A 15,750-nucleotide genomic window follows, 5' to 3' on the forward strand; every position below is an offset into this window, starting at 1 on the left:
TGGTAATGTGTAAGGGTCACCCAGGTGGTACTGGTTTTGAAGGCATGAAGGGGTCATGCAGAGCAGCTGAGGCTCAGCACTGTGAGAGGCCATGGAAGGCCATTGGTGAAGGTGCAGCCTCAGTTGTAATTGAAGGCCCAGGACTGAAGGGGTCATGCAGTGTTTTGGAGATGCCAGTACCATGAGATGACCACCAAGAGCAGCAGCAGCAGTGGAGTACAGGCATCTGGAGCCCAGAGGACGACGTGTGTGCTACAAAGGGCATGGCTGGAGAAGTGACCCAAGCCCTTGGAGGAGCCCAGAAGATCGTGAGTTGGATCCCAGACGTTGGACAGTTGGAGATTGATTTTTGCTTTGTGACTGTGCCCTGATATTTTCCCTCTTGAAGGAAGAAACTGTTTTAGTGGAGCCCACAGTTAAGAGACTTTTAATTGTAAAAAGACTTTGGGTTTTAAAAGAGATGGATATTTTAAAGAGATTGAAATTTTAAGAATATGTAAAGACTGTGGGACTTTTAAAGTTATTTAGATCTTGGGGATGAATAAGAATGTAAGGGTTGAGGCTTACTAGTGATGTGTTTGTGTGTCAAGTTGACAAGGGGTCAATTGTACTGGCTATTTTTGTGTCAACTTGACACAGCTGAGTTATCACAGAGAAAGGAGCTTCAGTTGAGGAAATGCCTCCATGAGATCCAACTGTAAGGCATTTTCTCAATTAGTGATCAAGGGGGAAAGGCCCCTTGTGGGTGGGACCATCCCTGGGCTGGTAGTCTTGGGTTCTATAAGAGAGTAGGCTAAGCAAGCCAGGGGAGGCAAACCAGTAAAGAACATCCCTCCTTGGCCTCTGCATCAGCTCCTGCTTTCTGACCTGCTTGAGTTCCAGTCCTGACTTCCTTTGGTGATGAACAGCAGTATGGAAGTGTAAGCCGAATAAACCCTTTCCTCCCCAACTTGCTTCTTGGTCATGATGTTTGTGCAGGAATAGAAACCCTGACTAAAACAAACACCTTTCACAATAGTCACAGATAATATAAAATACCTTGGTGTGACTCTAACTAAGGATGTGAAAGATCTGTATAAGAACTTTGAAGAAAGTCTCTGAAGAAAGAAATTAAAGAAGATCTCAGAAGATGGAAAGATCTCCCATGCTCATGGATTGGCAGGATTAATATAGTAAAAATGGCTATCTTGCCAAAAGCAATCTACAGATTCAATGCAATCCCCATCAAAATCCCAACTCAATTCTTCACTGAGATAGAAAGGGCAATTTGCAAATTCATCTGGAATAACAAAAAACCTAGGATAGCAAAAACTCTTCTCAAGGATAAAAGAACCTCTGGTGGAATCACCATGCCTGACCTAAAGCTGTACTACAGAGCAATTGTGATAAAAAATGCACGGCACTGGTACAGTGACAGACAGGTAGATCAATGGAATAGAATTGAAGACCCAGAAATGAATCCACACACCTATGGTCACCTGATGATACTTATAACAATATAGACATGTACATTCCACCCCTCAAATATGCCCAGAGGAATGCATAGACAGAACCGTAAGGGCCATAAAAGGATATAGTCATAGTTATAGTGTTTGTGGAAAAAATAATTGGCAACCCCGGTTCCCATCACTAGGGCAATGGGTAATGTAAAAGGTGTGGAATCCGCATGTCTGTTAAGAACAGATGTGGAGTGGGGTCTAAATGCATAAAACTGTGTAGCCTGGAAGGAATAAGAAAAAGAGCAAAGCGTCTAGAGCATGTTGCTATTGTTAAGAAAAGACACACGGCCCACTTTAGAAGGTGTTACTCAAATTCTGATCTATGATTTAAAACACCTCATCTGTATGGAGGGTACTGGGGAGGATGGAGTGGATGCTGATACAAAATGATGAGCCTCATTTACACAGTGCCGTGCAAAAGGTGTGGTGGAAGATGCCGCCCTCTGTCCCTAAGGTTAAAAAGAAAACCAGCATCAAGGGTTCTTGCTGCATTTACATCACCCAAGCATAAGATATAGAAACGACAGAAATACAGAAGCACAGTGAGACCCTGACTGAGAATACACGGCCTGTCCTCATCTACATTCCTGCACCCATGGAGTCTCCAAGCCTTCGTGTCTGACGCTCACTCGCTGGAAAACATTTGCCATCTCCTTACCATAGCATTCTGTGGCCCAATAGTAAATTCTTTATAAAAGTCGGGGCGTGGATTAAGAGCCCTCTGACTTTTTTGTTTGTTTGTTTGGCCAGGTGTAGGAATCTGTAGTTAATTAGCAGCTGTGAACACTGGATAGCCGTTTCCAAGGTCCCCAAACAGCTGCATCTGATGAGCTGTGCACTAGGTCCCTAAAGCTCACCCCCACCTCATCTGAGTGAAACTGTACCACTTGACACATACGTGGGATAAGTGGTTTGTTAAGGAGCTTGATTTAATCAGCCCACAATGCGAACACCCTGTATATCAAAACATCATAGTGTGGACCGGCACTGTAGCCCAGTGAGGGAACCCATGCATCAGAACCCATGCATCAGATGTATCAGGAATTGGATTTCATCCCCAGAACGAAGAAGACACAGCCATGCCACCACCATAGCCTCACACACACACACACACACACACACACAGAGATCACCATGCCCACTAAATATCTTATATAACATTGTCCATTTTTAAAAGATGCCACTTTTTTTCTTCTTTTTATGCTTAGTCATTATTTATTGGATATTTTCTTTATTTACATTTCAAATGTTATTCCTTTTTCCCGATTCCTACCCCCCAGAAACCCCCTATCCCATCCCCCCTCCTCCTGCTTCTATGACGGTGTGCCCCCACCCACCCACCCACTCCCACCTCCTCACCCTCACATTCCCCTACACTGGGGCATCAAGCCTACTGCTGCTGTGGCTTCCTCTGATCTTAGGAAGTGTGGGTTTTGTTTTGTTTAAATCTTTTCATGCCACAACAATGTAGCTGCATTAACTCAGGGCACAGAACCAAGCTCTGTTAGAGGGGGTCTCAGTATATGTAATTCTTTTAAATAAATTCTTATTTCTTTAGAGTAGAGTGCACTGCTATAATCCAGGGTGCATATGGGCATATTGGTTGGATTTTTATAACTATGAAGTATTATTCAATAGATATTTAAGTGTAATGGAGTCTATGATTTAGAAATACTCCTGCTTTGCATCTAACACTGCCCGGCCACAGCAATGTAATATTTGTCCTTTCTGCTTGTACGAAATTAAGCGTATGTATCAAACATTCACACTGAATAATGCAGCCATCATTACTCTGTGTGTTTCTGAGGAAAACCGTGACTCACATGGACACCTCCACATAACCTGCCACTCATCAAAGCCAGCTCAATGCGTTCAAGGCTTGCTGCAGTGGTTTTATACAAAAGATCTAGAGAACATGCAGAGGAAAGGGGTTAGTCAGAGCCTTGAACTTGCTCAGAGTCTGGAGGGCGCCTTGTGCCTTTCCTACTGTGACTCACAAACAGAGCACTTCACGGAGGGGATGTTCCTCCCATCTGCTGTCCTGCCCTGTGGTAGAGTCCAGATCAGCAGATCTCACCCTGACTCCAGCTTCCTCTGATTGGTCGCCTTCGGCATCACTGCCACTGCCCTGAGAAACACCCGTCCTTGCCACCTAAGAGCGTCATAAATCATGGTTTCCTCTTAAGGGAGAGCTATTGATTTGCTCATTTGTGTCCCTTTTTCCCCTCTGGCTCACACTTTAGTGGGAAACTGACTTCCTTTATGCAGTATGTTATAGCCAATCAGAAGGGCGGCCTGTGCTTCCCTGGTATACAAAGAGAGGTGGCTGTGGGTGAGGGATCTCACATGAGAATCTCATCCTGCGGGAGAGTGTAATCAACAGATAAAAGCTTGAGCGGCTGCACATGCTAGCCAGACCTCATCAGAATTAGTCACTGCCTTTCCTGAGGCAGGGACTGCCAATCAGTACAGACGGAAAAACCAACACAGTCAAAGGCAGTGTATTTGTGTTCCACTGTGTACTTAAAGCCAGTGAATACTCAGGTTTTGCTATAGTTACTGATTCAGCCTTTGAGGCCAAAATTATGCTATGAGGTTCATGTCCCCCGAAATGTTTATTTGTACCCTTTCTGTAGCAATGACTCCTCTAACCCTCCTTACTATTTAGTTCACACACGAACATGCACACACAGCACACACACACACACACACACACACACACACACACACACACAGACACGCACGCACATGCATGTACATTTTCAAGTAAAAAGGATATACTATTATATGATAATATTTTAATTAACCCACTAATCATCTAAAATATAACCATTTAAACAGAATTTAACATGAAAAATTAGATATTTACATAGTTTTTCTGCCAGTAAATCTTCAAATCTGGCAAGTTTACTAAACTTGTCTCAGTTTGCAATCAAATTTCCATTTCCCAGTTCCCAGTTGAAAGTGTAGATTTGGAGTCTCACGACCTGCCTGGCAGCCTGGGATAGCTCTCCACTGCTCTCTGCATTGATTATTTGTTTTAGGGACACCAGACCTTAGATGTACGCGCTTCTTTTGGTGGAAGACAATCTCTGCAAGTGTTCCAACCATTCCCAATATTTTCTAAATATAAATTCATCAAAACTAACCAACCTTTCATTCAGTACTGTAGTCCCACTGGCCACCTTAGCAGCCATGGGCAGCTAGGGGCTGACATATTGGACAACATAGATCTATCAGACAGTCAAGATGCTTAAACACTTGGTAGCAAACACACTCATGAAAAGATGGTACAAGAGGAGAGCCGAGCTCTGAGCCTTTGCCTACATCCTCTCCTGGATGGGAGCTCATCTCATTCTTGAGGCTTGTGTGTTGGCTTTTCCCATAGATTTCCCAGTTGGGTCAGCTCCCCTCAACGATAAGCTGTTGGGGCACTCTGTCCTGCTCCTGGTTTTTTTTTTTGTTTTTTTTTTTGGTTTCTTTTTTTATTTGTTTGTTTTATTTAGCTTGTTGCGCTATGTTCTCATTTTCCTCTCTGTATCGCTATTTCCAGTTCTCACTGGTTTTTTAAATGCCGCGTGGCTAGGAAATTGTCATTGGTGACCTCCAGCGCTGAGTCCTCAATAAGTATGTGTGAACTAATGGAATAAATGGCCAGCTTTATGTGAAGAAGACTAACGTGGCTGGAACAGAGGAATGATGTGTAAAAGGAAACCAGGATGCAATAACAGGGACAAAGACCCAAGCTCCGTTTGTGCAAATTATCCTATCAAATGTTCCATGAGCATCGAAGCTAAGAAGAACCTATTAGATTTAACCAGGGGCTGCTTTGACAGCAGCCTTCAGAGACACTCGGGCACACCTTAGAAGCCCCGAGTCTTCTCATAAATTCATACATTCTTTAGAATACTGCTTCCCAAGTGCTAGGCATTATAAATGTGAATAGACTTGGTTTGAAGGCCTGGCTTGTTTATTTGGCTATGATCCCGTTACTGCGGGTCCCCTAAAGGACGGCTGCTATGTAATTGAAGTGATGCACAATATGGAGCTGGCTTGGGGCTGCGTGTGATTTATGGGCATTCGATCTAAAGATATTTAAAGGACGAAGTTATCGGAGCCAAGAAGAAGGAGAGATGTGATTAATCATGTAAGACAGTTTGTAAATGGCCCGCTGAAGCACTGCTGTAAACAGTAAAACCAGGACGCTCATTTGAGCGGTGTAGGCAGGCAAGGGTATGTGTGTGTGTGTGTGCAGGTGAGTGAACAGGGTAGAACAAGAGATGCCATGTACACACAGGGCTGAAAAGGATGCTTTCCCAGCGTGTAGAGATGATGGTGGCTGTGGGATCCTGAGGGATATATGCATCTTTTACATTTTCTTACACTGTGCCTAAAGCTACCTGTCATACACTGCCAATTTCGTAGCTCTGTTTTCCTCAGGAGGCTTCCTGGGTGTTTGTAAAGTAGCCAGGGAGGAAAAAAATAGAGTTTTATCAATTCCTATTTTTACAACTCTATGTGAGTTCTTATCTCTGCGTCTTTCTGAGTATTCCTTTCCCTCCCATCATCTTAGGTAGATGTAGAGGTCTCTTTACAAAAAGCATTGATATTGCCCAACCTGGATGCATGACAGAATTTCCTGGTTTCTCTCTAAGTAGAAAAATAACTATTAGTAATATATAAGTTTTCTCAGGAGAGTGTGGCCAGGCGGCTCAGACCGAGCAGGGCTTTTCTTGCCAGTGGATTGTGTAGAGTGTACAGCCAGTCTCTTGTCTTCTGTTCGACATGGCATCTTCTGATATTCAGGTGAAAGAGCTGGAGAAGCGCACTTCAGGCCAGGCTTTTGAGCTGATTCTCAGCCCTCGGTCAAAAGAATCTGTCCCCGATTTCCCCCTTCCCCAACCCCCCAGCAAAGAAGAAGAAGGACCTTTCCCTGGAGGAAATCCAGAAGAAATTAGAAGCTGCGGAAGAAAGACACAAGTCTCATGAGGAGGAAGTCTTGAAGCAGCTCGCCGAGAAGTGGGAGCACGAGAAGGAGGTGCTCCAGAAAGCCATCGAGGAGATGGTGGAGGAAAAGCTGACCCACAAAATGGAGGCTAACAAAGAGAACCGGGAGGCACAGTCGGCGGCCAAGCTAGAGCGCTTGCGAGAGAAGGACAAGCACGTGGAAGAGGTACGGAAGAACAAAGAATCCAAAGACCCCGCGGATGAGACCGAAGCTGACTAAGTTGTCCTGAGAACTGACTTTCTCCCCGACCCCTTCCTAAATATCCAGAGACTGTACTGGCCAGTGTCATTTACATTTCCCTCCTGACAGATAGTCTAGAAGCCGATGTAGGACTGTATAGGTAGATCCAGACCGTGAGATGTTTTAGGGGCTCAAGGGGAGAAACTGAAAGTTTTTTACTCTTTTTTAAAGTGTTGGTCTTTCTAATGTAGCTATTTTTCTCGTTGCATCTTTTCCACTCGGGCACATTCGGTGTGCTGGGTTAATGGCTAGTACTGTATTGACTGTGGAAGACGTTTGTGAAGATTATGTAGTGGCTTCTTCCAGCCCATTAGATGCTGAATATCTGTCCACTTTGCAATCCCAATTCTGTCCCAATCTCACCAGATGCTACTGTACTTGAATGGTTAACAAACTGCACAGTGCTGTAAATAATAATAATAATGATAAGTTTTCTCAGATAAATGTTATTAGTCATGTGTGCCTCCTGCTCACCCTGTCAGGAATCCATACCTGTTTTTCTAACTCTGGGATGTCCAAAGAACTTGCCAGCTAAATCCTTAGCTCTAGGTTCCCACGGGAAAGGTCTTCCTGAGTTACTGTTATCCTAGAATTACCTGGGGATGGATGTCAGGGAATCTAAACAGCAGTGTGAATCAGGAAGAGGGGAGCAAGAGAAGGTTTGGGGACCCACATGGCCTGGCTAAGTACCCAAGCATGGTTTTGAACTCCTGAAAGAATCAGGAAGAAACCCCTATCACATACCACCAGGTGCTGAGGTGACAGGCATGTACCACCACACACAGCTATGTCAGGGTTAGACAGATAGCTCGGTTAGAAAACAGCTTGCCTCCCAAGCCTGATGACCTAAGCTTGGGTCCGTAAGACAAACATGAAAGTCTGGCTCAGTGGCTCCCATCTGTAGTCACAGTGATGACGAGACAGGATACAGAGACAGATGAATTCTTAGAAGCTGTGAAAGGGGGAAACTATATAACCTACATGGCCTGGCACTAGGGTTGCCCTATGATCTTTGCATGTATGCATAACTCTCATCTACATGTGCACTCCTCACACACAAACAAGCTCATTAATATCAACTAAATCATCAAATCATCAATAATTAAATATCGTTTAATTAAATCATTGTTAAACATAAATAAAATGAGTTTTGTAACAACAGAGCAAGAGGGAGCTTAGAGCTCTGTCTGAGATACACACATGAAAGTACACATCGCAGCTCTCCAAGGGGGCTTCCATCGTATGTTATGATTTAAGGCTGACAGCACAATGAACTTCCATATTTGTGAGAAGCTTAGGTTAGCTGCTCCCACAGATTTTGTTTACAATAGAGTCCATTGTCATTCTGGATGGAGTCACACAGATGAGAAATGCCCTACACCAGATGCAAAATATTTATCATTTTACATCCTCCTGCAGTGACAAAGTTACTTCAAAGTAAGAAAGAAGGGGGCATGGGAAATAAATAACTCAGGAAATTGAATGATGTGGCCACATTAGCCATTTAATTATCTAGATTGGGTTTGAAAATATTGTGACATTGTGACTTAGAGCCAATTTGAGAGGCATCCTGATAAGATTTGAGGACCGAATAATCATGCCAGTCCCAGCAGCTGCTATTATGTGGTTAGCAAGAAGACTGATTTTGTAACTAATATCCATAACAAAAACGTCCTGGACTTGGGTTCCTCTCGCTTTGAGGCTGTGCCTGCGTTGCTTTCTCTGTGGCGAGGTAAGGAATCCCAAGCCTTTCCCTGTCTCATTCTCTTGAGATCCAAACGCTGACAGCACATGAGAGACTGTGCACCAGGTTGGAGCAGCAGTGGACTGGATGTCGTGGAAGGCTCAGCAGAGCCCTGAAGTACATAAATTTCCAGAGCGGCAGCTGACCCAGCCAGCCATTCAGCAGCTCAGGGTTTTTGTTTGTTCGTTTGTTTTTGTTTTTCAAGACAGGGTTTCTCTGTGTAGCCCTGGCTGTCCTGGAACTCACTCTGTAGACCAGGCTGGCCTCAAACTCAGAAATCTGCCTGCCTCTGCCTCCCAAGTGCTGGGATTAAAGGCGTGCGCCACCACGCCCAGCTAGCAGCTCAGTTTTGTGCCACGATCCCAGTAATGAGATTTCTTCCTGTGGTAGCAGTTAACTATTAGCACTGAGGCATGTGGTGGCAGTTGCTGCACAACTGGGAGGTTTAAACACTGAATTGGTGAGGTGCTCTTCTGCCTTCCAAAGCCACTTCCTCCAAAATAGAGAAGTCGTGTGTGAAAATCAAACAGTTGCTGGTTGTAAGTTTTATATCTATTAGCCTATCCAGGTGTTACCTCTTCGGTAGAGAAATGCCACCACGTTCCCAGGCTTTTTCTTTCTGGTTCATATTTGATTGTTCTTGTTTTTCCACATGCTCTCTTTCATTAAATGTGATCAAGGAGGGTCCAAACCTAATAAAACACTGACTGTGTGCTGTGTGCACACTTTCATTTCTAACATATGCTCACACCAAAAATGCAACTGCCGATGCTTGCTTCTTTTCTTTGAGGGCACGGTGACTTAGTGCGGCTAAGTCAGTCTACCTGGCTGCAATCGTTTCCTGTGTACAAATTTCTACATGCTGTAGAAACATCCTGCAGACTCCATGAGGATGCAGTGTCTCTGAGCCAGCTCTTCCCACTTGTTCTTTAGATGTCCTGAACATGTGGTAATGCATGAACGGTAATGCAAACTCGGAAAAACAATTACAGATGTTCTTTCTATGTGAGCCGTATGAACCAGGAACCACTCATCCCTATATTTGATCAATATCATTACTGCTGACCTTTGAGTCAGTGTAAGGAGCCTGGAATAAAGGAGAGGGAGAGATGATATTGGCTCTACCTGCACTGTCCAGAATCAGAGAAGTAGATGAATTAATGGAGCCGGTTTCTTATAGCCACCTTGGCACACCTTGGTCTCCATCTCCATCTCAGTGGATGGGTATATTCCTTTTCACTATTCCATTTTATCAAAAGAGGAGGCAAAGAGGACGTCTTGCCCTTGCCCACAGAAAGGCAGCCATTAGCTTGTAAGTTACTGACTGCCCTGTCGTAGCCTTATGCCCTCATTCCTCAAGCCTTCCCTATCCTGACTACTTCATACTGCCAGCAGATGAATCACTTGAGAACTGAGAGAAGACACCTGGTGGGGACTCTGTCAGCAGGCTGAGACATTCACCCCCAATTCCTCACCCTAACTGCCCCTGTTCCACTCCCACATCCATCCCTCCCCTCCCCATGTGTTAGGGGTTTGTCCATAAGTATGTTCGCTGTATGTGTGTCTGGTTCTCTTGGAAGTCAAAGGAGTGTGTGAGATCCTGTGGGACTGGAATTACAGATGGCCAGGAGACATCATGTGTGTCCTGGGAATTGAACCTAGGTCCTCTGAAGCAGCAACAAGTGCTCTTACATAATGAGACCCTGTCTAACAAAATAAAAAATAATAACAGATAATAAAATTCCAGGGACATTGAAGTTTCTTTCTGCAAAACCACAGCGCTTTCTCTGAGGTGTGATGCTGGCTGGCTTGTTCTTTCCTGTTTAGCCATCCTGAAGTATTCTCTGGACTGCAGGTAGAATCTTTCCACTCACAGACAAGACTAGAAGTGTTGAGACCCTCTTTCTATGTTTTTATTTCTTGTAGTTTGGGATCTGCCCCCTCTTTCTGCTCAGGTGGGTGGGTGTCCCTTTCCTCAACCTCAAATTGGAGCCAATTTCTAGTTCTCTAACACATGTCAACTGACACATATATATTTATATCTTATATATAATATATATATATTTTATTCTTACTGATGCTCTGTGAGTCTCACATCATGTACCCCAGTCCTGCTCATCTTCCTGTCCCCTCAAATCTGCCCTTCACCTTTGCAGCCTCCCACCCAAATTAAAACACACATGCAAAAAAAAAAATCAAACAATAACAACAAAAACACAGAAAACATCTCATCGTGGAAGCATGTGTGTGTGTCTCACAGTGTAGCCCTCTGTTCACACATCTTCGCTTGCAAATGTTTATTGCAATCAGTTATTTTCAAGGTCTCTGACTTCTGTGACATCAATACTGGATCCCATCAGGTCTCCTCCCAGTTATCCTGATGTTGCTCTGTGTCATGGAGGTCCTGCAGGGGCAGCTCTCCCTCTCTCATGCCCTTGGGCCAACTCAGCTGCACCTGTGCCTCCAGAACCAGCTCCACTGTGCTGCCCTGTCAAGGTCCAAGGCTCACTCTCTCAAGTGCTGCAGCCTGTGAGGGGCTGGTACAGCTCTCCCACTCCCACACCCTCAGGCCCAGCTCACACAATCCTTCACCATCAGGGCCGGCTCTACTGTATTGCCCAGGGGAGGTGCAGGGCTCTCTCCAAAGTGCCTCAGCCAATGATGGGGCAGGGTTAGATCTCCCACCCTCATGAGTTAGCACTCACAGCTACGGCAGGTGGCAGGGGGGCATCACCCCTGTACCCATGACACCTCATGCCAGATGAGTGGTGGCAGCAGAGCCAGCTCTCCCATACTCTTGCCCTCGGGGCTGGCTCACCTATGCCCCCTCCACCAGAGCCAGTTCTACTGTGCCTCTCAGACAAGGTGCAAGGCCTGCTGTCCCGAGTGCTGCAGCCAGCAAGGGGCAGGGCCAGCTCTCCTGCTCTTATAACCCTGGGGCCAGCTCTCCTAACTGCTGCAGCTGGTGAGGGGCAAGGAAATTAAGGCATCACCTTCATACCCATACTGCCTCACAGCAGATGAGTCTCAGGGTCAGCCAGCTCTTCTGAGCTCTTGTCTTTGGGGGCTGGCTTACCTGGGCATCCTGCCACCAGAGTCAGCTCTGCTGTGCTGTCCAAGTGCTGCAGCTGGTGAGGGGCAGGGCTAGCTCCCCTGAGCTCCTGAACCTGTGGGCAGCTTTCCCAACCACTGGAGGCTGGGGGTAGGGGTCTCATCTCTGTACCCATGCTGCCCCATGGCAGACAAGTAGCAGGATCAGGTCTCCCACACTCTTGCCCTCAGGGCAGGCTTAGCCACATCACCAGGACCAGCTCCACTGTGCTGCCTGGGTGAGGTGCAGGCCTTGCTCTCCCAAGTACTGCTGCCTGGTAAGAGATGGGGCCAAGCGCTATGTCCAGTAATGGGTGGGGTCAGTTATGCACAGCCTCAGCCCTGACCCAAAACATCCCTGTGTTCTCTAGTGGTTATATGAGCCAGGGACATCTAAACTGACCTCTGCCACCATGAACCCAGTGGCAGGTCAGGCTGGGACCTCACCATGGCCCAGGTGCCAGGGCTGGTCAGTCCTAACAGGCTGCTCCGCTCCACTCTGGAGTCTCCAGTTCCATCTCTCTTCATAATACCCAAGATGCTCCTCTTCCGCATTCTCTCCCATCTGACTACCACATACTCGCACATCATGATGGTGCCAGCTGCAGGCTGACCACGCAGCTGGCACGCCCCAGGGTGACATCCTCCATCCGCGCTGCTAGGAGTGACAGCAAGCAGGTGTCTATGGCCTTCCTGTGCCATGCTCTGGAGGGCAGCTCTGTGGGTGGCATGACAGTCCACAATTCTCTGTCTGTCTTCCTTCTCCTGCACTGTGCTGCCTGGATTTGATCTGATCTGATCTGATCTGATCTGATCTGATCTGATGATTTGATTTTTATGAGTCCCAGGCATAAGACAGCTTTGGCTACCAGGCATCAAGCTAGGATGAACAAAGGACTCTCATCTGCTCTGCCCCTGGGTGATATAAGAAGAACACTACCAACAAGGTGTACCGTTGCATATTACTGGAGATATGTGTGTGTGTGTGTATGTATGTATGTATGCATAGATAGATCTGCAGGCATTTCTCCTGACAGTGTACACTTGGCCTTTAGAGTTTCAGAAGGAAGGTGGATCCCAGGCCTCAGAGCTGGAAGGTGTGTAAGATGGCAGCAGCTGACTTAGCACAGAGACTGGGGAAATGATGGCGAACCAGAGGAGACGGGAAATCAATCATGGCAGCATTCCTAGCCCTGAGTTTTCACATTTAGATCCGCAGAGCCTGACCTACTTTGAAGGACCCCTCAGGCTTACAAGTAAAAGCTATCAAGAGGAGGCTTTTAGTGAACCTAAAGACGGAGGGGGTGGAGGTTGTCTTGTGAGCTCAGGGTGCCCTCCAGTGTTGGTTAAAGCTCATCACAATTACTGTTCCTTAAAACACCCTGCAGGGATGTGCACCACTTAGCCTTCCTTGCAGGTCTTGTCTCAGACTCAACTTTATCAGAAGCTCTCTGTTTTAACTACTGAACATTCTGCCCATTCGGGGGCTCCTGGGGTATTTAAAACACATTTGGATTTGCTCCTGTGTAGACTTGAGTTCTTAGGGAGAGGAACACAGGTTTGTTTTTTTGTTTGTTTTTTGTTTTTTGTTTTGTTTTTTCGCAGCGGGAATCCTTTTTGTTTGGTCGGTTGTTTTTCTTTTTCCTTTTTTCCCTCACCCTCATGTGTGACCCAGGCTTGGCTACTCAACCCAAAGTGCTCTGGAAATCAGTGTGGCACTCAAGCTGGCCCCAAAAGGGGATCCTCCTGCCTCACCTTCTTAAACTCTGAGATTACAGAGCTCGGGCACTGTGGTAGCTTGCCCAGGACAAAGCTTGCTTGCTTGTAGAGCTTTTCAGATCTGCATCCCCTGCCCTCCCACACAAGGTCAAGGTGCTTCTCTTTCGGACCTTCCCAGAGATGACGAATGCTGCTTCCTCAGGAGGACTTACTGCCCTCTAAAACTCCATTTGAACTTCTGTCCACCTCCGGCCACTGAACGGCACCCGACACCTTACCTTTTCTTCTCCCGTTTTCTTCCATCTGTGTCTGTATCAAAGTGTGCCTCCCATTTGTGTATTACTTAGGCTGGCTGTCAAACCAGGCATTTGAAACACTCAGAAACCTGCACAGGTTCTGAAGTACCCCAGACTTCACAAACTACCAGATTAAGCAAAGACATCCCTTTCTTATTGGGTAATCTTGCCAACTAATACATGATTTTGCTCACTCATCTTCACACTCACAGCTGCTGCTGAAATGAACTATCCTATGTGGCTCATGGTGTGTGTGTGTGTGTGTGTGTGTGTGTGTGTACAATGTGTGATGGATTGTGCATTGACTGAAGATGAAATGGGGGAAGAGGGGTCCTCTTGAATAATCGTAGGCACATCATGGAGCACTAGCTGGAAGAAAGGGAGTCTTGACTGTGAGGAAGGAGCCTTGGGTCAGGCCTATCAGCTCTGGCTAGCAGGACAGCCTCAGCTAGCCCTTGCAGAGAAGAGAGGTCAATATGAGAGCTCCCTCGATTAACATAAACATAGAATGGCCCAGCCATTCTATTTCTGGATGGACCACAAGGAACTGAGAGCAGAGGCCCAAAGAGAGGTTCCTTTACTATGTTCATAGCAGCGTCATTCATTGTAGCCAGAAGAGAGACACAACCCCAAAGGACTGTGCGTGTTCGTGTGCGTCTGCATGTGAGTCTGTGTCTGCGTCCCGGCAGATGAGCAGATTGCACATGTTCACATGTGAAACATTATTCCCCATACAGGAAGGGTGCTCTGAGATCTACTATAGCACAGAGGACCCTAGAGACTGTGCTAAGTGAAGTAACTTGGGCACGAAGGCTTGCATGGTCCTACTTATATGAAGTGTCATGAGTAAGCAAATCCATGTAGACAGGAAGTGGAAAAAAAAAAGGTTACCAGGGGCTGAGGATAGGAAAGCACACACACTTTCAGGTATAAGAATCAATTCTGAGGATGGGCAGTGGAAATGTTAGACTTGTAGTGACATTGAATTTCACACACAGAGATGGCTTAAATAGGAAACAGATCCACCCTACAGATCCACAGTGAGAATAAAGCAGCGAGCGAGCTCCTCACCCAGGACAGATAAATGTATAGCCAATCCAACATTAACGAAGTGTTCGTATAGGAAGGGGATGCAGGGTCTCCTACACATCTCTCCCCTTGCCTCCATTTGAAAACAAAGCATCTCTCAGACCCATTTGCACGGCGGATAGGCCTAGGGTTGTTTACGAGATTTATCAGACTGTTGATGCACAGTGGATAGGCCTAGGGTTGTTTACGAGATTTCTCAGACTGTTGATATCTTAGTCTGGTCGTTCTTGCTCAGGGCTGATGATAGAGATATCATACATTGAATTTTCTTCAGCATACCTGGCCTTACTCATTGGATGTCAAAGACACCCTTCTTCCCCAAGGTTATGGCTATCAAAAATGTCCCTAAACATTGCCAGACGTCTCCTGGGGTTAACAGACTTAGCAAATGCAAGATGCTTGGTTAAATGTTAATTTCAGATAAGTAACGGGTTTTTTTTTTTGTTTTTTTTTTTTTTTGTATAAGCATATCCAAAATATGACATAGCAAATACGCTGCCTTTGTCCACTTAAAAGAAAATTAGGGGCTGGCGAGTTGCCTCAGGAGTTAAGAGCACATACTGCTCTTGCTGTGGAACCCAGCTTGGTTGCAAGGGAGCTGTGAACTCCCTGTCAGGTAGCTCACAATTACCTGTGTCTCCATCTGATGCCTCTGTGTGTACCTGCACTCAGGTGCAAACACATATACAGAAAGAGAAGGGGGAGGGAGGGAGAGAGGAAAAAAGGAGAGAGAGCTTTCAATTTGAATTTTTTAAAATTTAAACAATATCCTGGATTTTTATCTGCCCACCCTATCAGGATTGTTGGTATACAAAACAAGATGACATAAGGATATCTGGCACACAGTGGGTGGATTATTAAAACTCTAAGAACCTCGATTCTGCTCCACCCATCTCTACCCAGGCCTCTGGTTCTTTTCCAATACCGCCATCAGTCAGGTGGCCTGGCCTGAAGATAAAGGAGCACCCATGTGAGTCTGAAGTGCTGGGAACCAGCCTGCCAGCCAAAGCCAGCGTCCATCACCCCAGCCAGGGCATCGGTCTGCCTGTGCCGCTACAGTGATTT

General features: G+C 46.0%; 1 protein-coding gene and 1 pseudogene across 2 annotated transcripts in view; both read left to right on the forward strand.

The window, feature by feature from the left end:
* The window catches only part of Sv2c (synaptic vesicle glycoprotein 2C), a 180,735-nt gene that overhangs the window by 119,081 nt on the left and 45,904 nt on the right, over positions 1-15,750 (forward strand). The window lies entirely within an intron of this gene.
* On the forward strand, positions 6,200-6,766 carry LOC110307890 (stathmin pseudogene; annotated as a pseudogene).

This window comes from Mus caroli, unplaced genomic scaffold (genome assembly GCF_978045245.1).
Source record: "Mus caroli unplaced genomic scaffold, Mus_caroli_1 scaffold_15, whole genome shotgun sequence".
NCBI classification, from domain to species: domain Eukaryota; kingdom Metazoa; phylum Chordata; class Mammalia; order Rodentia; family Muridae; genus Mus; species Mus caroli.